The sequence below is a fragment of the Myxocyprinus asiaticus genome, chromosome 32 (genome assembly GCF_019703515.2).
Source record: "Myxocyprinus asiaticus isolate MX2 ecotype Aquarium Trade chromosome 32, UBuf_Myxa_2, whole genome shotgun sequence".
In the NCBI taxonomy this organism is placed as follows: domain Eukaryota; kingdom Metazoa; phylum Chordata; class Actinopteri; order Cypriniformes; family Catostomidae; genus Myxocyprinus; species Myxocyprinus asiaticus.
This window is the reverse complement of record NC_059375.1, coordinates 7,285,043-7,311,215: the sequence shown is the minus strand read 5'-3', so window position 1 is coordinate 7,311,215 and position 26,173 is coordinate 7,285,043. Positions and strand designations below refer to the sequence as shown.

Sequence of the window (26,173 nt, the reverse complement as noted above, 5' to 3'; positions counted from 1 at the left end):
TAGGTCAATACTACTACAGCATGCTGTAGACTAACGCGCAACGTTCATTAATAAACTGCGAGTTTTGACTATATACCGACGACTGTCGAGCTTTGCTTGATGTGGCTGATAAATAACTACATTTGAGAACAGGTAAGTTACATTATATTCACTTGAGTAGTTAACCGGCTATTCAACTCTTTATTACTAGCAGACAGGTGGAGTAAGTTTACCTAACACACTGTTGTAATTATCACCGGTTTTCGTTGCGGATGGAATGTTTGTATTTTCCTCCTGGCCTTAAATGATGTTTGATGCCTAATAATATCAGTTCAGTGCTGTTTAATGATACGCTAAACAATAATAGTGTCATTTTTCCGCTATTGTACTAAAGGCTTTATCAGATGTCAGTCTGTGAAATAATGTGTCCTAATCAGGACTGGTATTTACTATTGGTCATTTTAAATGCATTGGCTGTGAATACACTGGTTTGTATTTCGCAGGAGCAGGCCGATGCTTCTCCTCACTGTTTCATTTACCTGCTCTCAGTTCATGATATCATATCTGAACTCATGGAGACTACTCGATTTCACCAGATATGAATGATAAAGGTTTAATGGGGATGTTGGTGCTTGTTTTCGCTATTTTTACGAGGAGAATGGACGACACCGGACACGTTTGAGTAAGTCACGCTTGTGTTTCTCCATAAATTAAGCGAGGCCGCTTCTAATATGTATTTACTGTGTCATGAAAACTGCTTGGACAAAACAGTGTGCTCTGTAAAAACTTAGCAGTTGCCTGCTTTTAAAGCTGCACTATGTAAGATTTTTTTTTGGTTAAAAATTGACAAATTTCCATTATTGATTTAATACATAAACAATCAGTGTTCAAAACAATGTCATACCCCAATTCACTAGGGTAAGCCTATAAAAATGATTTGTTTTGTAGTGATGTCCAGCTCGTGAACGAATCGTTCTTTTGAACCTGTTCTTTTTAGTGAACGAGTTGAACTAGTTCACCAAATCGGACTGAATCGTTTGAAACAGTTTGCATCTCGAGTTAACACTGATCCACAAGTTACTATATCTCAACCTGTCTCTCGGATGTGCCTGACACTCCGAATCGAAATGAGCCGATAACTGAGAGTAATATGATCCTAGAACTGGTGATAGCTGCTTTTGCCAACATTTCTTTGCAATTAACCGCGCCAACTAGTTCACAAATCGGACTGAACCCTCAGGTCGCAACAGTTCTCGAGTCAACAGTACAATGAGTCACTTGTAATGGTAACACTTTATTGTATTACCGTTTTATCAACGTATGAAGATGATCCAGTCTACAGCTCTCGAGTCAACAGTACACTGAGTCGATAGTCTAAACAGCACTGTGGCAGCAGTGGAGTCATTCAGGTTCCTGGGCACTACCATCTCACAGGACCTGAAGTGGGAGACCTACATTGACTCCATTGCGAAAAAGGCCCAGCAGAGGTTTTACTTCCTTCGCCAGTTGAGGAAGTTGAACCTGCCACAGGCGCTGCTGATACAGTTCTACTCAGCAGTCATTTAGTCTGGCCTCTGCACTTCTGTAACTGTCTGTTTTGGTTCAGCTATGAAATCGGATATCAGAAGATTACAAAAGACAGTTCAGACTGCTGAGAGGATTATTGGTTGCCCCCTGCCCTCCCTTCAAGAACTATACACTTCCAGAGTGAGGAAAAGGCTGGAAAAATCACTCCGGACCCCACTCACCCTGCCCACTACCTTTTTGAACTGTTGCCTTCTGGCTGACGCTCCAGAGCTCTGAGCACCAGAACCGTCAGGCACAGGAACAGTTTTTTCCCCCAGGCTATCCATCTCGTGAACAGTTAAAACTGCCCCTTTGAGCAATAATTAATGTGCAATACACAGCTTAGTCTTTTTATATTATCCAACACATCTTGCCTCTTCTGCCATTACATTCCCTTGCACTGTATCTAACCGATTTGTATTTAGATTTGCGCTATGTATGTGTATGTATGCATGTATACGTATGTATGTATATTCATATATACACTATATTGCCAAAAGTATTCGCTCACCCATCCAAATAATTGAATTCAGGTGTTCCAATCACTTCCATGGCCACAGGTGTATAAAATGAAGCACCTAGGCATGCAGACTGCTTCTACAAACATTTGTGAAAGAATGGGCTGCTCTCAGGAGCTAAGTGAATTCCAGCATGGTACTGTGATAGGATGCCACCTGTGCAACAAGTCCAGTCGTGAAATTTCCTCGCACTAAATATTCCACAGTCAACTGTCAGTGGAATTATAACAAAGTGGAAGCGATTGGGAATGACAGCAACTCAGCCACAAAGTGGTAGGCCACGTAAAATGACAGAGCGGGGTCAGCGGATGCTGAGGCGCATAGTGCGCAGAGGTCGCCAACTTTCTGCAGAGTCAATCGCTACAGACCTCCAAAGTTCATGTGGCCTTCAGATTAGCTCAAGAACAGTGCGTAGAGAGCTTCATGGAATGGGTTTCCATGGCCGAGCAGCTGCATCCAAGCCATACATCACCAAGTGCAATGCAAAGCGTCGGATGCAGTGGTGTAAAGCACGCCGCCACTGGACTCTAGAGCAGTGGAGACGCGTTCTCTGGAGTGACGAATCACACTTCTCCATCTGGCAATCTGATGGACGAGTCTGGGTTTGGCGGTTGCCAGGAGAACGGTACTTGTCTGACTGCATTGTGCCAACTGTGAAGTTTGGTGGAGGGGGGATTATGGTGTGGGGTTGTTTTTCAGGAGCTGGGCTTGGCCCCTTAGTTCCAGTGAAAGGAACTCTGAATGCTTCAGCATACCAAGAGATTTTGGACAATTCCATGCTCCCAACTTTGTGGGAACAGTTTGGGGATGGCCCCTTCCTGTTCCAACATGACTGCGCACCAGTGCACAAAGCAAGGTCCATAAATACATGGATGAGCGAGTTTGGTGTGGAAGAACTTGACTGGCCTGCACAGAGTCCTGACCTCAACCCGATAGAGCACCTTTGGGATGAATTAGAGCGAAGACTGCGAGCCAGGCCTTCTCGTCCAACATCAGTGTCTGACCTCACAAATGCGCTTCTGGAAGAATAGTCAAAAATTCCCATAAACACACTCCTAAACCTTGTGGAAAGCCTTCCCAGAAGAGTTGAAGCTGTTATAGCTGCAAAGGGTGGGCCGACGTCATATTAAACCCTATGGATTAAGAATGGGATGTCACTTAAGTTCATATGCGTCTAAAGGCAGATGAGCGAATACTTTTGGCAATATAGTGTATGTGTGTATATATATTTATGTGTGTGTGTGTGTGTGTGTGTGTGTGTGTGTGTGTGTATATATATATATATATATATATTGTCTATTGTGTGTTCTATAAATACTTTTTTCTTTTCAATATTTATCTTTTTTTATTAAATTAATTATTTTTTAAAAGTCTTGTTGCTGTTTTTGTATTGTGTACTGGAAGCTCCTGTCACCAAGACAAATTCCTTGTATGTGTAAGCATACTTGGCAATAAAGCTCATTCTGATTCTGATAACAGCAATTCTCAAGTCAACAGTACACTGATCCGAGGACAGCAGCTCTCGCGTCAGCAGTACATTGAGTCGATCACAGCGTTTGTGAGTCACCAGTACACTTGAGTATTGTGCATGCAGATTATATATACCTTATTATTATAACTTAATTAAATAAAATGTTATAATCAGCAATATGCTCTTACATATGGCTATATTGAATGTGTTTGTGCATGTATTCTACGACGCTGGTGTATTAACATTATATATAGTGACGTCATTACGTGATGACGTAAATGAACTGGTGAATCGTTTTTTTTGAACCAGTTCATTGAAACAAACCGCCCGAAAGAACCGGTTCATGGAATAGAATCGGACCTCCCATCACTAGTATTTTGAGCTGTGGGGTTCGATTTGGCACGAAATAGATGGCTTATGACGTTCATCCTTGCGTCATTACGTCATGTTCGCACACACAGGAAACATAGGCTGCGTCTGAAACCAAAGTTAGCTGTCTTGTTGCCTTGCTGCCCTATCAGTCAGTGACTCAACAGATCGCGTTTGCGTATGAATTTACCTCCAGAAACTGGTTTCGGACAGGCAACTGAGGCAGCATAATGTCATATCGTTGCTAGGATACCAGCAACTAATTGTCATCATCTGGTGTCCACCAAAGGTAATGTGTCTGCTTCATTGTTGTTCAGTTGGACTTAATGGTCTAATAATCTATAACAAAATCAAGAGCTTTGGCGATTTAACCAAGAGTATATTTAAAAACTACAAAACTACTTTCTTGTTAGAAATGGAATAAAAAGTTGGAAAAAGTTAATAAAAACATAAGTAGCTGTCAACTTCCTCTTTGGCCGCATTTTAATTCTTCAGCTCAACCGCTGTGGATCCGCGCGCACAGGATTGTGTGATTTCATAGGCAGAGAAGGATACATCTATGCTGCCTTCAAAAATCGATCAGATGAAGGTATCTCAGTAGACAGGATGTGACATGATCATTGGATTCGGTCGTGCCTTGGTCCCTTCCTATCTCCGTATTCAGCCTCCGAATGCAGCATTTTCCTGGTTTCGGACTCAGCCAATCTGTGCTACCTGCTAAGGATGTGCTACCAGCAATAAATATAGTGATGTGTAAAGCTAAAACATGGTTTGCACAAGTTGGGAGGCATAGGAGAACCTGTCGGTATGTACTACAACAGCATGAAACGTGTTAAAAACCTAGGTTGCGCATCTTGTCAGGCAGATACTTTAACAAAGCCAATCGCAAATCAATCGCACCAAAATACCACCAACACATCAGTTTCAACACACAAGGGGACCGGGTTTTGGACCATTGCTACTCTCCCTTCCGGGATGGCTACAAATCCCTCCCCCGCCCACCATTTGGCAAATCGGACCACTCTTCCATTCTGCTTCTGCCCGCTTACAGGCAGAAACTGAAATAGGAAGCACCCACCCTCGGAACGATCCAGTGTTGGTCGGACCAATCAGACTCTATGCTACAAGACTATTTTGATCACACGGACTGGGAGATGTTCCGGTCCGCCTCTGATGACGACATCGAGGTTTACGCTGATAGCGTAACGTGTTTCATCAGAAAGTGCATAGAGGATGTTGTTCCGTCCAAAACAATACGGATCTACCCGAACCAGAAACCTTGGATTTAATAGCGACGTTCGCGTGGCACTTAATGTGCGGACCTCTGCTTTTAATTCCGAGAACACGGAGGAGCATAAACAAGCCAGTTATGCCCTCCGAAAAAATATCAGAGCAGCAAAACGCCAGTATAGAAACAAGATTGAAGGGCAGTTTAACACCACCAACTCTAGAAGCATGTGGCAGGGAATTAATATCATCACGGACTTTAAAGGGAATAAAAACTCTGCCATGAACACCGCTGCCTCTCTACTAAATGAGCTAAATACTTTTTATGCATGGTTCGAGGGAAATAACACAGCCCTCGCAGAGAGAGCTCTCGCGGCCAAACCTACAGAGGTTAGTTCACTCTCCGTCTCCATAGCGGATGTAACCCAATCCTTCCGACGGGTGAATATCCATAAAGCTGCGGGTCCAGACGGCATTCTGGGTATATTGTGTTGTAATTATGTGTATATTAGATTTTAAATTGTGTTGTGTAAATTTGATGTTTATTGTAGATGGGTATATGTCTCATCACTGTCACGACTGCTATGTTGCTCGGAACTGCACCCAAGAATTTCACACGCTATTGCACTTGTGTATATGGTTGTGTGACAATAAAAGTGATTTGATTTTGATTTGAGATGATAGCTATCAGGATGTGCTACCAGCATAACTATCAGATAGTGTGATATTGTGTGAGGCTATACTAAGCCCTAACCCTACACTTAACCTTAACCCTAAAACTGTTGCTGGGTTTCCATCTAAAATGTTTTGCATTTTTTAAGTACATTTCTAAAAATTTGAAATTCGATTTCTTAAGAAAATATGAATTGTTGCACGTTTCCATCCACTACATTATGCGCATTATCATGAGGGAGCCACCTTGTCACGATGGAGCAGCTGAATGACCTCTCCCTGATTTGGGTACAGTTTTATTTGCAAGATTGGAGCAAGTATCTCATTTTATTAAATGCATTCACGAGACATCGCAGAATAAGTGTAATATCTGATATAATGTGGGCTGAAATAGCTGTGATGCCCACACACCACCAGTCTCCGCATACTTGGGAGCGCCTGCTCTCAAAACTGTTCTGGCGGATTGTGAGGACCCACTTTATCGGCCAGCTGTGGGTTAAACACTTCTGAATGACAAGCGCTAGGGCTGGGCAGTATATCGACTTAAGGCATATCGATATTTTTTTCAAACGAGATATAGGATGAGACAATACTGTTTATATCGATATAGTTTGATGTTGCGTTACGGAACCCGGTTGTTCCGTAAAGCCATGCCTTTTTTGCAACTCTCCTCTCTCACACTCTCTGCGCAACCCCTCCCCCACTAGCTCTAGGGCTGTTCGATTCCAGAAATTTGGGAATCGACTCGGATTCCTGATTGGAATCGATTCCAAGAGTTTTTTTTCCTAAAAAAAAAACAAAAAAAACATTAAAGCAAAGTTAAATCTCAATAAATAGCTCACTACAAAGCATTCTTTGCACTGTTTATAATAGCATGAATGACATTTACTATTAATAGCTCCATTCTAAAATTAAATCAGGGAATACATGCACATACCAAAGCGCGATGCTTCAATCCCATGAGATAAATTTGAGGGAAGTTTGAGTAGATGCGAATGTATTTCGAAGAACTACCGAAAATAGTCTTAAAAGCACCATTTAACCTACAAATTGTCTGTTACCACTCATGAGTTCTTGTTTAGAAAGAGGTTTATATTAGAATGTAATTGTCCACTACCTTTTGTACATTGAATAAAATGTCCAAAGAAGACACTTCAATTTTATTAAAAAAATCCAAATGTTTGTACTGGTTTATTTAATACAAATATATACAGGTGCATCTCAATAAATTAGAATGTCGTGGAAAAGTTCATTTATTTCAGTAATTCAACTCAAATTGTGAAACTCGTGTATTAAATAAATTCAATGCACACAGACTGAAGTAGTTTAAGTCTTTGGTTCTTTTAATTGTGATGATTTTGGCTCACATTTAACAAAAACCCACCAATTCACTATCTCAAAAAATTAGAATATGGTGACATGCCAATCAGCTAATCAACTCAAAACACCTGCAAAGGTTTCCTGAGCCTTCAAAATGGTCTCTCAGTTTGGTTCACTAGGCTACACAATCATGGGGAAGACTGCTGATCTGACAGTTGTCCAGAAGACAATCATTGACACCCTTCACAAGGAGGGTAAGCCACAAACATTCATTGCCAAAGAAGCTGGCTGTTCACAGAGTGCTGTATCCAAGCATGTTAACAGAAAGTTGAGTGGAAGGAAAAAGTGTGGAAGAAAAAGATGCACAACCAACCGAGAGAACCGCAGCATTATGAGGACTGTCAAGCAAAATCGATTCAAAAATTTGGGTGAACTTCACAAGGAATGGACTGAGGCTGGGGTCAAGGCATCAAGAGCCACCACACATAGACGTGTCAAGGAATTTGGCTACAGTTGTCGTATTCCTCTTGTTAAGCCACTCCTGAACCACAGACAACGTCAGTGTCTTACGTCTTACCTGGGCTAAGGAGAAGAAGAACTGGACTGTTGCCCAGTGTTCCAAAGTCCTCTTTTCAGATGAGAGCAAGTTTTGTATTTCATTTGGAAACCAAGGTCCTAGAGTCTGGAGGAAGGGTGGAGAAGCTCATAGCCCAAGTTGCTTGAAGTCCAGTGGTAAGTTTCCACAGTCTGTGATGATTTGGGGTGCAATGTCATCTGCTGGTGTTGGTCCATTGTGTTTTTTGAAAACCAAAGTCACTGCACCCGTTTACCAAGAAATTTTGGAGCACTTCATGCTTCCTTCTGCTGACCAGCTTTTTAAAGATGCTGATTTCATTTTCCAGCAGGATTTGGCACCTGCCCACACTGCCAAAAGCACCAAAAGTTGGTTAAATGACCATGGTGTTGGTGTGCTTGACTGGCCAGTAAACTCACCAGACCTGAACCCCATAGAGAATCTATGGGGTATTGTCAAGAGGAAAATGAGAAACAAGAGACCAAAAAATGCAGATGAGCTGAAGGCCACTGTCAAAGAAACCTGGGCTTCCATACCACCTCAGCAGTGCCACAAACTGATCACCTCCATGCCACGCCGAATTGAGGCAGTAATTAAAGCAAAAGGAGCCCCTACCAAGTACTGAGTACATATACAGTAAATGAACATACTTTCCAGAAGGCCAACAATTCACTAAAAATGTTTTTTTTTATTGGTCTTATGATGTATTCTAATTTTTTGAGATAGTGAATTGGTGGGTTTTTGTTAAATGTGAGCCAAAATCATCACAATTAAAAGAACCAAAGACTTAAACTACTTCAGTCTGTGTGCACTGAATTTATTTAATACATGAGTTTCTCAATTTGAGTTGAATTACTGAAATAAATGAACTTTTCCACGACATTCTAATTTATTGAGATGCACCTGTGTATATATATATATATATATATATATATATATATATATATATACACACACACACACACACACACACACACACACACACACACACACACACACACAACAGTCAGTTCCGGTCCTTGAATCTGATTGGACGAGAGACGTTCCATTAGCACTGATGGTCTCACACCATCAACACTCTGACGCTTCACCGTTTGTATCACTCCGCTTGTGTTCGTGCAGTTCTAAACTAAAGTGTAAGAGCAGTGTATATGTGTTAAGAGCTACTGTATGTGTGTCTTTTGTTAGCCAGCAGGTGGTGGCAAAAGATAAGTTTTGTGTGTAATATGAGCCATTTAAGTGACGAAGTGAATCCGCCTCAGCCAGTGTTTACATACAACAGCTCTATGTGATCGCTCCTATTACTACTACACTACTAAAGCTAGGAAATAGCTTTAAACGGCTTTAAACGAACAACTTCAGCATTATGGCTCATCACAGCTGAGAGACACAACAGACTGATTAATTATACAAACTCAAGGCGCTTACCTCTTACCGGACTTTCCACATTGGAGAGGACATGCTGTTTAACGTGGCGGAGAAGATTGTGATTTCTGTAGTGAAAGACTTTTGTGCACCGGCTACCGCGAAATAGGGAGAAATACCCCCGCTTGGACGGCTACTTTTCCATTGAGAAAGCTGATCTTCAGAAAGCTGACAGCACCTCTGCTTGGGAGTGGCAACAGGTGATCGCACACGCTCTCTCTCTCTCTCTCTCACACACACACACACACACACACACACACACACACACACACACACACACACACACACACACCACTCATCCTTGTTTATCCAATAACATTCAAAACATTTTTGAATTATTAACGAAGGCTTGGACGCATCATTTGTTTTGAACCAGCAACGTCAGATTTCCCCATATCCATCGCGTAAGAAAGTTCCATGCACAAATGCGTTTTTATGACTGTTCTCAGTTTTTCCTAATTTTTTTACAATTTACTTGTTCATTGAACTGTTGTATATAAGCGATATCACACTCACAATCATGCTATATGGCCCTAAATCAGCACTGCTGTGATTACCTATGGCACCTGGCCTATCCTCAAAAAAACTGATATATGATGTCACAGTATCTGTGAGCTCGTCCAGATTGGTGTCTGCAGCCTCAAAAACACTCCAATCAGTGCAGTCACAGCAGGCTTGTAGTTCATCATGCATTAACAAAAAAATGAAACTGTAATATCTATAAAGTCTTAGAGTGATCATTGTGTAGTTTGAATATGATTGTAAATTGTGTATAGAAATTAAATAATTTTATTTAGAATCCCTGTGAGCCAGCTGAAGGCGACTGTGGCAAGGAACACAAAACTCCAAAAGATGTTGGTTAATTGAGAAAAATAACCTTGAGAGAAACCAGGCTCACTGTGGAGGCCAGTTCCTCTGGCTAAACAACATGAATATAATGCCAATATTTCTTATTTATGTGCAGTGCAAGTCATGGTCAAGTCTGGCTGGCTCTGTGGGATATGAATCCCAAGGTTGAGACATGGAAACAAAAAAAATAATATTAGCGTAGATGCCATTCAATTTTATGCAGAGTTATAGATCATGATGGATGATTCTGGTTCTGGCAGACCTAATTAAAGCAGCCTAATTGAGAGTGAGAACAACTTAATTGAGACCACAAGAAGGTTACCCCATGTGACTCTACCCTCCCTAGCAACCGGGCCAATTTTGTTGCTTAGGAGACCTGGCTGGAGTCACTCAACACACCCTGGATTCGAACTCGCGACTCCAGGGGTGGTAGTCAGCGTAAATACTTGCTGAGCTACCTAGGTCCCCAGTTAACAGAATTTAATTAATACGAAATTTAACAGGTAGCTAATGTAACGACGATAGAATGGGCTAATATGATCATATTTCTTGGTTCTAGTCAGCACTCTGGCAGCTGCATTTTGAACCAATTTAAGTTTATTTATTGAACTTGCTGGATATCCTCCCAGTAATGCATTACAATAATTTAGTCTTGAGGTCATGAACACATTAATTTGTTTTTCGGCAACAGAGCATGTGTCGTAATTTAGCAGTATTTCTCAGGTGGAAGAATGCTGTTCTACAAACATTGGAAATTTGATTTTCAAAGGAGAGATTGGTATCAAATATAATACCCAAGTTCTTTGCTATAGAAGATGACGTAACAGTACATCCATCGATGTAGCTGCTTATTTTAGAGGTTTTTGGTCCGATCATTAGTACCTTTTTTGTCGGAATTGAGAAGAAGGAAATTTCTGGCCATCTGATCTTTGATTTCATTGATACACTCACAATTTGGAGCGTTGTGAATTTTCATTGGTTTAGAAGAAATATAAAGTTGGGTATCGTCGGCATAACAGTGGAAACTTATCCCATGATTCCTGATAATATCTCCCAGGGGAAGCATGTATAAGGAGAAAAGCAGAGATCATAAAACTGATGTTGGGCCTCATGTATTCAGATAGAAGACAAAGGCAGGCCTAATACAGTCATAAAAACCTAACTCAAGCCCCCACCTTCCAAGTCGTAAATCTTACTGAAAAAATCGTGCCAAAATCAAACAAAGGGAATCCAAAACAGACTACAAATCCATGAAGCCTTGCTCACTAAAGGATCGAACTCTCAACTCCTATTTGGATGAGGCACACAACAGAACATCCCTCAAACATGACATCATCAGGAGTTGAAATACCTCTGAAATGCTTCCAGAATTTGCTTCCAGTGACTTTGTTTGCAGTGTGAAGGCGCAGCTCTTTGCTGCTCTCAGGTGCAGCTCTTTGCTGCTCTCAGGTGCAACCTCGTGGCTCAAGGAAGTAACGTCCGAATTGAAACTGTGGCCATAAAATCTCCATCTCACTGGACGAGTTGAGATTACTCTGTGTTCAACCAAACACTCTAACGGATCCGAAGGAGGCCGCCGAGCAATTCGCATCTTCATCCGTTTGCCTACAGAAGTGAAGAGATTAAAGACTTCTCTTCCATCTTCAATCAAGTCGACATTTCTGAGTTCTCCGCCAGCCCGCCGAGAATCAACAGCCGTACTGCCCGCTGACAGAGTGAGGAAACGGCCTCCCGTCATCACCTGAGCCTCAAGGAAATGGGTCAGAGTTAAAGGACGGAGGAACACACATTCTACCTGTGTCCTCATGCGGTTCAAGTAAGAGGTTTACGTCTGGGCAGAGATAGAATATTATAGTGTGTTATTCTTGTGTTTCAAGGTTTTTGCTTGTACAGTTTACGGACCGCCATGTCCGCTCATTATTAATACTCAGGGTATTAATTATCACAAATTTGTTTTGCTGTATTGTGGTCCAACCAAATTGGATTGTTGTGCAATTTCGCCAGCAACTGAGTTCATCCATTAAAGAGTCAAATAACGCAGGACTTTTACGAGCTGTCCACCGCGTCTCTGAGTGATAGAACACAGCTGCTTTCTCTCCCACTATCGCGAAATCGGCTTTAGAGCTGTCACTTAATCATCTCTCTCTCTCTCTCTCTCTCTCTCGTACTAACACACACACACACGCACCTTATGTGTTATAGGATTATTTTATTTCCATATCTAATCATATCACTGTTTAGTTTGTAGTTGTAAGTCGGAAGTTTATTGACTGCATTGTATTAATTATTAATTGATATTACTGCATAAATAAACTTTGTTTATATTACAAAGAGAAGTGTTTTAGTTTGTTTTGCATATGCCTGTGTCATGCTGACGGTATGTCAGTGCTCGGATTCAAACCTTCATTTATTGTTTTTTTTTCCCCGAAAATCGATATTCTTTGGATGTTTTCTTAGGAAAATCGACAATCTAATATTGAGACTGTTTTACTTTTTGGTTATTAGTCCCTGATTTCAGGGTGGTGCCCCGTCAATGTTAATCCTTATTAATATTCTATTGATTTTTGATAATTGATAATTATCTTTGATGGTTGTTGAATTTGAGTGATCAATAAGCTAGTGTTAATTTTAATGTTTCATCGATGTTAACAATTAAAGATTATCTTTGATAACTGTTGATTTTAAAGGATTAAAAAAAGCTAACATTGATTCTCAGTGTTCTATTGATTTTAATAATAATTATCTTTGATAATTATTAATTATTGCTAATAACCAAACTTGCTCCTAAACGTAGCACACTACATTTACTGGAGCCCCATATGAGGTTTTAATGAGTTAGATTCAACTGATTAATTTAAATATTGGTTAATAACTATCAGAAATAATAATTATTTTTGTAGTAACACTGATCTAAACAACCAGTAAAGCCCTACACTGATCCCTGTGGCACTCCATACTTTTGTTTGATTTGACAATTCCTCGTTTACATATACAAAGTAGTAGCGGTCTGATAAATAGGACCTAAACCATGCTAATGCAAGTCCACTAATGCCAACATAATTCTCCAGCCCATTCAAGAGAATGTCGTGATCTATCTTGTCGAAGGCAGCACTAAGATCTAAAAGCACTAGAGAAATGCAGCCACGATCAGATGATAAGAGCAAGTTATTTGTAACTCCGATAAGTGCAGTCTCTGTTCTGTGATGTGACTGAATTCTTCATATATTCCATTTCTCTGTAGAAATGAACATAGTTGAGAGGACACTACCTTTTCTAGTATTTTCGACATAAATTGTAGATTTGAAATCGATTTGTAATTAGCCAGTTCTCTAGGATCAAGCTGTGGCTTTTTTTATTTGTATTTTCTCCGATTTTCTCCCCAGTTTGGAATGCCCAATTCCCAATGTGCTCTAAGTCCTCGTGGTGTCGTAGTGACTCTCAGTTGCCTCCGCATCTGAGACCATCAATCCGCACATTTTATCGCTTGGCTTGTTGAGCGCGTTACCGTGAAGACATAGCACGTGTGGAGGCTTCACGCTATTCTCTGCGGCATCCACGCACAACTCACCATGTACCCCACCGAGTGCGAGAACCACATTATAGCGACCACGAGGAGGTTAGTTTGGCAATTTGGTTTCTTGGGAGACCTGGCTGGAGTCAAAGCTGTGGCTTCTTAAGCTGTTTGATAACTGCTATTTTAAAGTTTCTTGGGACATGTCCAAAGGATAGCGAGGAGTTAATAATATTAAGAAGAGGTTCTGAGATTACTGGGAATACCTCTTTTAAGAGCTTGGTTGGTATTGGATCTAACAAACATATTGTGGCTTTTGATGTTTCGATAAGTTTTGTTAGCTCTTCATGACCTATGACCGTGAAGGGTCGAAGTTGCTCATGAGCAAAATTATGAGACACTGTTTTCTGAGGTGCAGTGCATAGTTCCAATTTTATTTCTGATTATTTCAATTTTATCAGTAAAGAAATTCATGAAGTCATTACTATTGTGCTGCGACGGAATATCTGGTTCAGTCGATGCTTTATTCGTAACCAATTTAGCCACATTACTGAATAAACACCTAGGATTGTTGTGGTTATTTTCTATGAATTTGCTAAAATATGCTGACCTGGCAGCTTTTAGTGACTGTCTGCAGCTACAGACACTATCCTTCCATGCACCGCAAAATACCTCTAATTTAGTATTCTTCCACTTGCCCTCCATTTTCCGAGCTGCTCTTGAGAGCATGTGTGATCACTGTACCATGGTGCAATGTTTTTTCTTTCATTTCCTTTAATCTAAGGGGGGGCGACACTATCAAGAGTGCTAGAAAAGACTGTATTTATTACTTACAGACTTACTTTATTACATCAAGTTCTTTTAGACTTTTTGGCTTATTGAGTATGTGAGACAATTCTAGAAGATTATTAGTGAAGCTATCTTTAGTGGTCGAAAGAATAGTTCTACCTGAATGATAGCGTGGTGTAGATTGAGTAACATTAGCTGATCGCATCAAACGAGACGAGGTAATAATCTGATGTCATCGCTCTGCAGCAGAATTTCTAAAGTATCAACATCAACTCAGAATTAAATCTAGCATATTATTATGGCGATGAGTTGGTCACATTTTTAGTAAATGCTAATCCCAATGTGTCATTTTCATTGTCTATGTGAATGTTGAAGTCACCAACAATTAAAACTCTATCTACAGTAACTACTACATCTGATTAGAAAGTTTTACCTTTTAATCAAATTTTTTTCTAAATGATTTAGTGAGTTTTGTGTTTGGTAGTTTGGGGAACAGACACAGTCTCTATATGATATCTAGGTGATACAGTCTCTATTTGTTGTAGTTTATGTGACCTGTGTTACGTCTCAAGGCAGCTAGCAGACGTTCGTATTAACCAGTTTTTCTGCTTCCTGGCCTGGGCCCCAGTTAGTCAAATACTATCATTATAAAGACTATGAGCCAAATTACTAGAGAGGAGAGCGGCACCTTCCCTGGAAGGATGGAGTCTGTCTCTCTTTAGCAGTTCAGGTCTACCCCAAAAACTTTTCCAATTGTCTTATAAATCCTATGCTATTCTCCAGACACCACTCAGACATCCAGCCATTCAATTACACTAATCTACTATAAACCTTGTCACCACGATGAGCAGGGAGGGGGCCAGAGCATATTACAGTGTCTGACATCGTTTTTGCAAGTTCACACGCTCTTTCAACATGATTCTCAGTGGGTGCATCACTGAGTGGGGAGAACCGATTGGAAACCCTAACAGGAATGGGAGAGTGGTATCGCTTTGCTGATCGAGTATGCCGCGGGTGATTGCGTTCCCGCAATTGTTTGTTGTTGTTGTTGTGGTTGTTCTTGAGCGGCGAGGGTTTGAGATCGACGTGGTTCCTAATCAGCAGATGTTTGTGATTGATGCAATAATCTGTGTAAAACTCAGTGGAGAAATGAATGAACACAGTTGAGATGCGAGATGTAGTCAAGCGGAAAAAAGAGAGAAACTGCTGCGCACGGTATAATACACACAGATGCAACAGTAGAAAAGTGGAAAAACCCGAAGCATGCTGTAAAATGGCATATTAGTTAGTGTTATTTGTTGTGATTTTGATTTTGAAGATGGTATTGAGAATTGTCAAATTTCACTACAGACTACTGAAATTTTGGTATTGTGATAATGTATAGCCTTTATTGTACATGGTAGATCTTGCTGCGATAACATGATAAAAAAAAAAGTAGATCTTATTCCATTAAATTGTGAGCACCCTGCTGTTAATGGTGGCAGTGGAGGCTTTTCTTTATTTGACTACCATATGCAACACGTATCAGCCATATCAAAAGTTTAACCTCTTAAATTGAAAATTGTAGTACAATTAAAATTGTATTTATAAAGCACTTTCCAACTACACTTGTAGACCAAAGTGCTGAACAGTAAAAGTTAAAATACATACAACGTGCAACATAAAACAATGTACATTTAAAACACGTCACATCCAGCCATCTTAATGAAAGGCCAAAGGAAGCAAATAAATCTTTAAACGAGCTTTAAATGTATCTATCGTAGGCGGCTCTAATTTCAATTGGAGATTAATAGTAGATAAAACTCTTGAATAATCATTAAGATCTACTGGTGGTGGCTGAGGAGAGTCCCCTGTTCTCTATTTAAAAGTGCTTTGATTGGAGTGTCAGAAAAGCGATTTAAGTGTAAAATTCATTCAATTATGAAAATAAGAGTGTTTATCTTCATCAAAGCAAGTAATATTTCTGTTTCAAATGTTTAATCGTATAACATAATATCAACATGAAAATAGCACATTCTGATTCCGGCTCCAGTCATGATCAGACACAGGTGATGTCAAGGTAAGCTCAAATTGGGAGATTTATCCGCCAGAAGAGCAGTGTCAGAACACGACTGATGCAGGGTTTTTCCTGCATAGAGATTAACGAGGCGGCAAAATTCGTGCTGTGTCCGACTGTCGACTAAACTCAGGCAGGCAGTCACATGCACAGATAGACCCCAAGTGGTGCTCAAGCATCTGCCCTCTTTCACTAGATAAGTGCCCTTTTTGCAAGTCATTTCTTATTTTTTAATTTATATTTTAGTTTTTATTTAAATTTGGCCCTTGGCATCAGTTCTCAATTAAATGTGTGCCTGACATCTGCATTTAAGTTGTAATTCTGCAAGACCACACAAGCCTCCTACGTGGTTTTAGTTCATATTTATAGTATCATTTAATCAGTGATCACATTACAGTTACTGATAGCAGAGACTATAGAAATAGCGAATAAAGATCATTGTCTCTTTATGAATTGGTGAATATTCAGGTGAATATTGTTTCTTTTGCATTCAAGTACGTTCAATTTCTTAAAGTTTCCCTAAATTAATGTTATATCCCATTAGTGTAATGCTTTCATCTTTGCAGATATGGCTTGTCGTAGCATCAGAGATTAAGCGAGTTTGCATCTAAGTGGCATACATAAATGTAAGGGCTTGTAACTCTACAAAAAGCAAGGTAGGATCAATTGCATGGTATTATTTGACAGAATACCTTTCAAAATTTGAAGAAAATAGATTTTGCTCATGTTTGGAGGCTCTTATGTTACAACACTGCCGAGAAAGTGATGCAGTTTATTTATTCATTTTGTTAATTCAAGCTTGACTTGATGACTACAATCATGTCAACTGTATCTGGGCAAAATTTTGTATTATCTCAAAGCAAGTTATGGCATTTGGAACCAAGGTAGCCTTTTTTATCAAAAGTCCAAAAAACTCTCCAAACAAGTGATCTGAGTGTTTTACTGAACCTAAGAACTGCTTAAATTTGTAAATGCCACAATAAACCAGAAACATAATTACATAGAATAAGTAACAAGTAATAAGATCCAGCACTGTTTCAGTTGTGCGCATGGTAAATCAAGACCTGTCAATCTAAGCGATCAGTCCAATCCAAGCTGTAAAACAGTCCCTTCCCACCATACCCACCCACATACCTGAGATCAGAGATGATCTTATTATCGGTTTAGAGGTTAATCAAGTTTGCTGTTTGTTAACTATAAATGAACACATTAGCTGTTATGTTGTATTTAATTTAATGTTGAACAGGTTAGCTTTTTTAATTAAATATGCTGATAATAAGTTGATAATTGTCATTTTCTTCAGTCATCTAATTATTAGAACACCTAAAATATGTTGCTTGTAAGTGTTTGCTTCAGCCAGTGGAAGGCATGGTACAAGTGTATGTGTGCACATCTGTCTCATTTTGAACCAGAAAAAACCCTGTGATGTATTCTTCCGCAAACTGCTTGCAATGTTAAGTTTCAACCACAGATGTCGCTTGAGAGCACAAAGTTACGTAGTGCAGCTTTAAGTATACTATATTTTCATAGTATATATTTAATCATCTTTGGATGGATGTAATGGAACTCGGGATTTACACTGGCTTCCAAAAGTTTGGAATAATGTACAGATTTTGCTCTTATGGAAAGAAATTGGTACTTTTATTCACCAAAATGGCATTCAACTGATCACAATGTATAGTCACGACATTAATAACGTGAAAAATTACTATTACAATTTGAAAAAAATATTCAGAACTTTTTTTTTTTTTACATTTTTACTTTATTTTTATTCCCTTTTCTCCCAATTTGGAATGCCCAATTCCCATTACTTAGTAGGTCCTTGTGGTGGCGCGGTTACTCACCTCAATCCAGGTTGTTTAAGGAGGATTTTAATGACAAAAATAAATAAATAAAACTAAAAACATAAAATATTGTTTTAAAAATAGATCTAAATAGATTTAAACCTTTTTAGTGTCTTGATTCCTACTATCTATGAGTTTTCAAATGTTACATTTACCAGTATTTCTCCCATACTTTTGAACTGTTCTTAATAAATTATCCATTGCACTTTTCCCCTAAAAACATAATAACATTTTCAATTCATTTGGTATTCATGTGTACAATCTGGATTTGAAAAAAGAAATGCTGTTCCAATTACTGTTGTTTTTACGACATGAACGCATTTCAGAGAACAATTTTAGAGTTTCAGTTGATGTTAAGATGGAAATGAGAAATCGCAAAGTTTCGACAGTAGGCGTTCCACGTACCGGAATACTGGCCATTCTGTTCCTGCTCCCGTGAAAATGATCAACAGACAGTCACAGTTACAGATTCTGGAATTCCCAGCATTATGAATGTGAAACATGGGAATGATTAAAAGTGTGCACAATACCCACAATCCCACGTCGTATTTCAGGCCCTGTTTAAGTTTAATTTATGTGTTTGGTTTAAAGGAGTTTTTTCATTTGGTAATTTATTTTATCCATTGAATGTTGCCAACATGTTTCAAAAGTATACTAATATACTGTAAGTAAATTAAAGGAGTAGTTCACCCCAAAATGAAAATTCTCTCATCTACTCACCCTTATGCCATACCAGATGTGTATGACTTTCTTTCTTCAGCAGAACACAAATATAAAAAATTAGAAGAATTTCTCAGCTCTTTTGATCCATACTATGCAAGTGAATGGGTGCCAAAATGTTGACGCTCCAAAAATCACATAGGTCAGCATAAAAATAATCCATATGACTCTAGTGGTTAAACCAATGTCTTCAGAAGCAATTTGATAGGTGTGGGTGAGAAATGGATCAATATTTTATTCAATTTTTACTTAAAATTTCACTTTCACATTCTTGTGTTTTTGGTGATTCACATTCTTCATGCATATGCCCCCTACATGGCAGGAAGGAGAATTTCTAGCAAAAATAGACTTAAATATTGATCTGTTTCTCACCCACACCTATCATTTCGCTTCTGAAGACATTGATGTAACCACTTGAGTCATATGGATTACTTTCATGCTGACCTGATGCTCCTGATTTTTGGAGCGTCAGAATTTTGGCACCTATTTACTTGCATTGCATAGACCTACAGAGCTGAAATATTCTTCTAAAAATCTTAATTTGTGTTCTGCAGAAGAAAGAAAGTCATACACATCTGGGATGGCATGAGGGTGAGCAAATGATGAGAGAATTTTCATTTTTGGGTGAATTTTATTCTTTAACAGACTTGGGCTAATGTTAGTTTTCAAATAAAGCACATTGTAGCTTTTCTCCTAGTATTTTGAATTTATTTTTCATTTAATACATCATCTGTGATATTTAAAAGCATACTGAAATAACTTTACAGTGGAGCAGTAGTTAGGCGCAAATTTTGCCATGGAGTGAACACTAAGCTGGGTTTCTCTTACAGTATCAGGGAGTGCGGAGTGATCAAAGCGGAAAATGGACAATCTGGAGTGGAGTTGGAGCGGAGTGATTATAGAATGCTTCGAGCGCGGAGGGAAAATTGTTGCCTATTACTTGCATATTCTGTACTGAATGCATTTGTCCTGAAATTAATTAGTTGATCTGTAAGCTTAATAGATTAAATTATAAATGACAATTAATCTATTATTGATAAATCATTAACTTTCCTAGTCTGGTAAAGGGCTACCTAGAAGAGCTCCACCTTGAAAACCAGGGGTTGAATTGGGATTTTGGAGGTGGCAAAACGTTAAAATCTGTGGGTGATTCAGGACTCAAGATGGCGCCGAGTATGGCTGCTGCGTTGCGAACTCCGACACAACATAGTAGTGTTTTGTTCACCATTCTTATGTTTTTTGTCTTGGATGTTGTCTGCCTTATTGTTTACGAAAGAACAAATACTTTTGGACATTGGTTCAGCAATTTCACACCGTAAACCGGACTTCAAATTCCTCAATGCTGACCCGCTGTTTACAAACACGCAAGCGGAGCCCTTTGTCTGGGCAGTCCGGATGCGGAAACGCAAAAGGAAAAGGGGAAACAGAGCCGGCGTTCTCATCAGAGTAAGACGCCGCGCAAATCGACCCCCGCTACCCACTATTCTACTGGCAAATGTTCAGTCTCTGGATAACAAGCTCTGTGAGCTGAAAGCGCGGATCTCTTTCCAACGAGAGACGAGGGACTGCTGCATTATCTGCCTTACGGAAACCTGGATGTCTGCGGAGATTCCAGACTCAGCCATTGAACCCGCGGGGTTCTCCGTGCACTGAGCGGACAGAGTGAAAGACCTCTCAGGTAAAAGCAGAGGTGGTGGTGTATGTTTTATGATCAACAAATCCTGGTGTGATCAGAGGAAGGTTCATTACATCAAGTCTTTCTGCTCTCCTGATCTGGAATTTCTCATGCTTCTGTGTCGACCATTCTGGCTACCGAGGGAATTCACAGCGGTCATTATCACAGCTGTGTACATCCCCCCCACAAGCCGACACAGACCGGGCACTCAAGGAACTGTATGGGATTATAAGCAAGCAGGAAACCGTGCACCCTGAGGCCGCATTCATTGTGACCGGGGACTTTAATAAAGCCAGTTTAAAATCAGTCGCACCAAAATATCACCAGCACATTAGTTTCAACACACGAGGGGACCGGGTTTTGGACCATTGCTACTCTCCCTTCAGGGATGGCTACAAATCCCTCCCCCGCCCACCATTTGGCAAATCGGACCACTCTTCCATTCTGCTTCTGCCCGCTTACAGGCAGAAACTGAAACAGGAAGCACCCACCCTCAGAACGATCCAGTGCTGGTCGGACCAATCAGACTCTATGCTACAGGACTGTTTTGATCACGGGGACTGGGAGATGTTCCGGTCCGCCTCTGATGACGACATCGAGCTTTACGCCGATAGCGTAATGTGTTTCATCAAAACGTGCGTGGAGGACATGGTTCCGACCAGAACAATACGGATCTATCCGAACCAGAAACCATGGATAAATAACGATGTTCGCGCGGCACTTAATGTGTGGACCTCCGCTTTTAATTCCGGGAACGCGGAGGAGCATAAACAAGCCAGTTATGCCCTCCGAAAAACAGCAAGACGCCAGTGCAGGAGCAAGGTTGAAGGACAGTTTAACACCACCAACTCTAGAAGCATGTGGCAGGGAATTATTATCATCACGGACTTTAAAGGGAATAAAAACACCATGAATACCGCTGCCTCTCTCCTGGATGAGCTAAATACTTTTTATGCTCGTTTTGAAGGAAATAACACCGCCCTCGCGGAGAGAGCTCTCGCGGCCGAAGCTACAGAGGTTAGTTCACTCTCTGTCTCTGTAGCGGATGTAACCCGATCCTTCCGACGGGTGAATATCCGCAAAGCCGCGGGCCCAGACGGCATTCCGGGCCGCGTCATCAGAGTGTGCGCAAACCAGCTGGCTGGTGTTTTTACAGACATTTTCAACCTTTCCCTCTCCTTGTCTGTAGTCCCCACATGCTTTAAAACATCCACCATTGTGCCTGTTCCAAAGCAATCAAAAATAACTTGCTTAAATGACTGGCGTCCTGTTGCTCTGACCCCCATCATCAGCAAATGCTTTGAGAGACTAATCAGAGATTACATCTGCTCTGTGCTGCCTCTCTCTCTTGACCCATTGCAGTTTGCTTACCGCAACAACCGCTCCACTGATGATGCCATTGCATCTACAATACACACTGCTCTCTCCCACCTGGAAAAAAGAACACTTATGTGAGAGTGCTGTTTGTAGACTACAGCTCAGCATTCAACACCATAGTGCCCTCCAAGCTAGATGAGAAACTCCAGGCTCTGGGCTTAAACAGCTCGCTGTGCAGCTGGATCCTGGACTTCCTGTCAAGCAGACGCCAGGTGGTTAGAATAGGCAGCAACATCTCCTCATCACTAACCCTCAACACTGGAGCCCCACAGGGCTGTGTTCTCAGCCCACTACTGTATTCCCTGTACACACATAGCTCCAATGCCATCATTAAGTTGGCTGATGACACGACGGTGGTAGGTCTGATCACTGACAATGATGAAACAACCTACAGAGAGGGGTGCACACTCTGACACATTGGTGTCAGGAGCACAACCTCTCCCTCAACATCAGTAAGACAAAGGAGCTTGTGGTGGACTTCAGAAGAAAAAACAGAGAACACAGTCCCATCACCATCAATGGAGCACCGGTGGAGAGAGTCAGCAGCTTCAAGTTCCTGGGTGTCCACATCACTGAGGAACTCACATGGTCCATCCACACTGAAGTCGTTGTGAAGAAGGCTCATCAGCGCCTCTTCTTCCTGAGACATCTGAGGAAGTTTGGAATGAACCGCCACATCCTCGCACGGTTCTACACCTGCACTGTAGAGAGCATCCTGACTGGCTGCATCTCTGCCTGGTACGGCAACAGCACCGCCCACAACCGCAAAGCACTGCAAAGGGTGGTGCGAACTGCCAGACACATCGGAGGAGGAGAGCTTCCCTCCCTCCAGGAAATATATACAAGGCGGTGTGTGAAAAAAGGTCGGAGGATCATCAGAGACTCCAGCCACCCGAGCCATGGGCTGTTCTCACTGCTACCATCAGGCAGGCAGTATCGCAGCATCAGGACCCGCGCCAGCCAACTCCATGACAGCTTCTTCCCCCAAGCAATCAGACTTCTGAACTCTTGATCTCCCACGATCAAAATACATCAGCACTGCACTTTATTACCCTTACTCTTATATCTCACACTGGACTGTCATAAATTATATTATAATATATTATATTCTCTCTTAACATCTTACTACCAACCGACAGCCTGAATGTTAATACAGTACAATTCAACCTACTGTACATTCTATATATACTACTATATATACTTTTTTATATATATTTTTTATTTTTATTGAATGTGTATCTATATAGTGCGTATTGTATACTGTACAGTGTATGTTATTATTTGTATATTGTTGTGTGTAATTATGTGTATGTTAGACTTTAAATTATGTTGTGTTAATTTGATGTCATTGTAAATTGGTATATGTCTCATCACTGTCACGACTGCTATGTTGATCGGAACTGCACCCAAGAATTTCACACACCATTGCACTTGTGTATATGGCTGTGTGACAATAAAGTGATTTGATTTGATTCTGGTACCCTACACTCTTATTAAAAAAAAAAAAAATGCTGGGTTTTTTTTTTTAGCCCAATGTTGGGTTGAGACTGTCAACATTCATGCTCTCGGTGCCAGTCAAACAAGCACGCTCTCCAGGTGCTCTCAGTATCTCATCAGTCGCTTATCCCAGCGCTGTTCTGTGAGGATCCCAATTTAAATCGGATTAATGTTGGTCACAATGCCATTAATCTCAGCAATTACAGTCTAACCTTAATGGCACTGCGTATTCACGCTGTTGCTTAGTAATTAGTGATTTGTGCTACAATCAAACAGCAAGGCGGTAATCAAATCATAGATTTTAATGACTTCTCACCGAAGCAGTTTTTGAGCTTGTAATGGATAAATCTTATTTTGAGCGTATTGTATCTCTGCTGTTTGTGACACTCAGTGTTTTTAACTGGTTGCCAGTATATCACAATGACCTTTGATAGTGACAACAGAACTATTCATAACTGTTTTCAGACAGTTGTCACAGACGTGCGCTACCCTTACGGATTTCGTGTTTGCGCATTATCTCCGTGTTAATATCCACGTCTCCCGCTGAACGCATTTAGATGCGCTATACAATATGGAATAGCCTTTCTCTTCACTTCCTACAGGATCGTTTGGATGCAGGACTCACTCCATGTTGCTGCTACAGCAACTGGAGATGACCCCCTAAATGGTTTGTCAGTGGGAAAACACCCCTTGGTCATTAAGTTTTTACTAGGTGTGAGACGGCTGAGGCCCTCTCGCCCCGCCACGTCCCGGTGGGGGACTTAACACTTGTGCTAAACGCACTTATGGGTTCAGCCAATTGATACAGTAATTGATACTCTCTCTCGCTTTGGCTTTAGTTAAACGCATTGGGGACCTTCTGGCCTTATATTTCAATGACTCTTGTCTGGAGTTTGGACAGAGCTTGTCAAAAGGTTTTCTCAAGCCTAGGGAAGGTTATGTGCCCAAGGTCTTGGCCACTCCTTTCAGGGCTCAGGTGGTGGTTACCTTAACTTTTTCTCCTCATCAGTTCAAATTGGATGAGGCACAGAATCTGCACGTGCTCTGGCCTGTGTGGGCACTTCACGTGTACTTTGACCATACAAGCCAAATAAGGCTGACAGATCAGCTCTTGGTCTGCTTCAGAGGCCACTCCAAGGGTTTTCCCCGACTCCAAGCAAAGACTCGCTGGGTTGTCGATGCCATTGCACTCACGTATGATTCGCAAGGTATGCAATGTCCAATGGGTGTTTAAGCTCTCTCTTCCAGGAGCATAGTCTCCACCTGGGCGTAGTCTAAGGGCATGTCCTTAGAGGACATCTGTCTGGCTGTGGGTTGGGCTTCCCCTAAGACCTTGCCAGGTTTTACAACTTGGACATCTCCCTCTTTCCCCATGTTCTTGCTGTAAGGCTGATTTTTCAATGTTAGTGCATTGTCAATTAACAGATTAAACTTTGGACTGTGTCAGTCTTAATGGCGTCAGCATCTGAGTGTTAATGTCCTACTACCCTACTGGCTAGTGGCAGTATGTCAGCTTGATGGTCACGGACCATTTGGGGCCTTCCTCGCCACGGTGTGAATAGGCATAATTCACGGTACTCCACTACCCGCTATACATTGCTGGGCACAGCAGATGTTTGCTTTATAGCTCTCTATATCTTAAATATTAATTACTCCAAACAGTGTTCCCCAGTGTGTGAATTTATACAAACAGGTACCCTTTTGTTTTTTTTTTGTTTTTTTTTCTTATGTTATTGTAGTCTGCGTGTGTGTGGTAAAGTGATTTTGATGACCAAATTTTCAGTGCAATTTGGGTGTATTTGAACCCAGCAGTATAGTAAACCCAGCATTCTGTGTCAAGTTGGGACCCAGCATTGGGTTGCTAAAAATGACCCAAAGAGTGATCTCACAGTAAAATCATAAACAGCAGGTTGACTATTCTTTAGCTAAAATCAGTCTGTGCTTACCGAAATTTGAAATTCTGCCCCCAGTGGCCAAAGGGGTGAGTGTATGGGCTTCATTTTACCGGGTGCAATGTCCACAGAGGCGTGCCGAAAGCAAGTTGTTTTGGGCTGTACATGTAATACAGTAAAGAGAAATGTATATTTTATAAACCAAACCCACCAATCCTAAACCTAACCATTTGTGGAGTAATGTAATGTTAGAGGGAAAATGCAACCTTCTAAATGCCCTTTTCACTGATTATGCGGACGTGATTACTTCCTGCTTTTAACATGGGATCTGAACTCGGTTCTCCCACGCTGCTGACACAATACGCTTCTGGTCATGCCAAAAAGGAAAGGTAAACACACAGGATCAAATGCAAAAATATCTGAAAGGAGATGGCCCTTGTTGGCATAATGTGGCCGATCCTAAGGTACTGGAACTCACGGAAACAACATGCCGAATTCCCGTGTGATCATGTTTATCACCTGAGTGGTTAGAATGGTTAGCTCCTGGTGGTAGATGCTTTTAACTACACCATCTGGTTGTACTTTTTTAGCTGGTTATCAAATGTTATCTGATATGTTTTCAGGGCACAAGGATGGCCTGATTAACACAATCGAAATCCCCGAGATCACATTTTTACCCCCATTCTGATGGTTGATGTGAACATGAACTGAAGATCCTGACCCGTATATGCGTGATTTGATTCATGGCAATGCTGCCACACGATTGGCTGATTAGAAAATCACATGAATAAGTAGGTGTACCTAATAAAGTGGTTGGTGAGTATGCATATTATTACATACTT

General features: G+C 40.8%; 1 protein-coding gene across 1 annotated transcript in view; it reads left to right on the top strand.

The window, feature by feature from the left end:
- The first annotated feature begins 616 nt into the window (after positions 1-616).
- Positions 617-26,173, top strand: part of LOC127422913 (SUN domain-containing protein 1-like) — a 137,625-nt gene continuing 112,068 nt past the window's right edge. The window contains exon 1 of the mRNA XM_051666760.1: positions 617-661. The gene's annotated coding sequence lies outside the window, so the exon portion shown is untranslated. The remainder of the gene's footprint in view (positions 662-26,173) is intronic.